Genomic DNA, 2,897 nt, shown 5'->3' with positions numbered 1-2,897 from the left:
TCAGAATAAGAGGCATTAGACTTAGATCATAAACGATGTTACGAACAACACAACAGTGCAACTTCTAACAGAGTTTCAGTACTTTATATTAACTACAAGACTACTGCTGCGAACAAGGTATACTACAAAAAGCAAGTATACGCAGCACGAGGACCCCTTGACTGGCGGAATCTCGCAAAAGATAAGACTCTAGTTGCACTAGTTTTTAACAGCTTATAAGTCTAATAAAACAAAATGCCCTAGTATTTCAACGTGGGTTTGGAGTAGTCTCTCCTGCAGCAGTGATCCTTAGTATTTTCCCGTCTGTGCCAGAGTTCTTTGTTATCGGACAATCCTTCTCGAGGTGTCCTATCTCACCACATTAGTGACATATTTAGCTTGTACCAGCATCGGTGGTGGAAGTGATGTGTCGGGTCGGAGTTATGTGGACACAGTTGCTTTTGTTGTTCTTCCCTTTTGGACAATTCCTTTTATAGTGTCCGATTTCACTGCAACCATAGCAAGCTTGGTTGACTCCGATGTCAGGGACTTGAGTGATGGGTCGTGCCGGTGCTCCACAGCTACGAACATGGTGCCCTATTTTGTGGCAATTGCAGCATTGCATTTCATGGCAAGCCCGATTATGATGAAAGCTACACTTGTTACACTTCGGGAGTTTTCCCTCGTATGGTATGATCGGTGCTGAAATGGAAGGGGTTGTCACTTGTTGTTGTTGCATGGCAAGTCTTTGGGACCGCTTGCGCTCCTTTTGGGCTTGATGCTTTTGTTTCCTCTTCTCGGTTTCACGGCTTTTCAAGTCTGTGACTATTATCATTTGTAGGCTTCCCAGATCGATACAACGATCGGAATTGTCAACCCCCTTGCCAGCCTTGTTTGCGTTGCCAGAGCTCAGGTTTGCAAGGACAGCTGTCACGGCAGCTATTACCGTGGCTTGGAATGTAGCGGCGTCAATATTAAGGATAGGGTTTCGTTGCTCGGCTTACTATTTCTGGATGACGACATGATTCTGCTATACGAAAGAAAAGGAGTTCGTGAGTGATTATGGTTGAACCTAAATGTATTTCAATCATTCATGAAAGGAGTAGAAGTAAGTTCTCGAGGGTTTGACCTACATCCCTATGATGTAGTCCTAGTAAAGAGTAGAAGTAAGTTCATAGAATGGTTACAAGACGATTTCTATCCAACCTTCGACAAGAATTGGAAGTGATCCTTGAGCTAACTTACCATAGCTCAATAACTTGACTAGAGTGAGTTTCAGATAGAATGCTAACGATAGTAGGATGAAAGTATTTGGACAAAGATTGACACAGAAGTTAGCCGACTGTCAATATCATTGATTTTTATGATGTAATAAGTTTGGGAAAATTAACCTTGTAGTAGGTCTTACATCCTATCCGGAGTAGAAACATTTTGACAGTGTAAAGGCCTAACTAGAAGTACTTACGGTAATCGGGTAGTTACATAGAAAAGTGCTACATAAGGTATGGACAGGAAAACGATTCCTTATAACAGGGAAAGAAAGTAAAGCATCTCCTACTGGTGACGGTCATCCCTCTGGTGAACCCTTAGTTCAGCCAGTTGGCGCTCCATATCAAGCATGTGTCTTTCATACACCCTCTGGCGTACTCGAAGCTCGATGACTTCGGCTCGAGTTTCAACTAGTGGTTGCAGCAGGGCCTTATGGTCTCTCTCGGACCTCTCATGAGCATTTTCAAGGCGATTGGTGCGAATGGTATGCATTCTTGCATTGGCATCAACCTCTGTGATACGATAGAGAGCTGTCATGCCCTGAATTTTGTTTCGGGCAACCCTGCGGACTAGGATTGGCAGAACCCTGTCTACTGAGCTTCCCTCGCTCAGGTTATAGAAGCTTCGGTGTTCGTTGAATGGCATGGGCTGATCTTGCTCTTCGCTCCATGTATCCAAACATTCTACCCAAGGAGGCGTCGGGCCTTGAAAATCTGGACGAGGGTTAGGAATTGGGTTGGGAGCCACCGGGGGTAGGTTCTCAACCTCGGGCTCGGAGTAAGCACCATCCGAAAAGCCTTCAGCATTGTAACAACCTAAATTTCACGTCCAAAAATTTCGTTTAAATTAAGTAGTTTATAAAACATTTGTAATAAAATGTCATATGATCATATCATTTCAATAAACATATCTTATGTCTAAATACCCAACACATGAAGATAGTAATAATGTCAGAGTACAATCCCAGAATATATCATAATGCGGAAAACCAAAGTGTGTGTGTATGATGTTCCGCTACCGCGTCGGCTTCTTCCTCTTCGTGAAGAGGTACCTGAAACAAAACTGAAATCTGTAAGCACGAAGCTTAGTGAGTTCCCCCATCGTACCACATACCATACAATCATATCACATACATACTGCCAGGCATTTCTGGGGTGCCCAACCTACCCGGTACGGCCATTCTGGGGTGCTGACCTACCCGTGTCAAGCCATTCTGGGGCACTGACCTACCCGTGTCGAGCCATTATGGGGTGCTGACTACCCATCGGTCCTAAAAACCGAACCTCAGGGACTGGTCCCCTCCTACTACCTCTATCGCATATAACATACAAGCCAACATGCAAACATATCATCACATACTGTCACACGTATCTGGGGTGTCTGACTACCCTTCGGTCCTAACAACCGTTCTCTACTACTATCACATACAACATCTGACTACCCTTTGGTCCTAACAATCGAACTCTACTACTATCACATACAACATATCATGCTAGCATATAACATACCAGGTAGTAGCAACCTAGATGATATCACGAAGACAATCACCTAACATACGAACCCTACTGGTGGCCGGCATTGTGGTCGTAGACCCACCGCTACTGGAAGGTAACTCACCTCGTAGCTGCTGAACTGTGCGGGAATCCTCT

Source organism: Lactuca serriola, chromosome 3, assembly GCF_051521515.1.
Source record: "Lactuca serriola cultivar US96UC23 chromosome 3, Lser_US96UC23_V15, whole genome shotgun sequence".
In the NCBI taxonomy this organism is placed as follows: domain Eukaryota; kingdom Viridiplantae; phylum Streptophyta; class Magnoliopsida; order Asterales; family Asteraceae; genus Lactuca; species Lactuca serriola.
Note: the sequence above shows the minus strand (reverse complement) of the source record.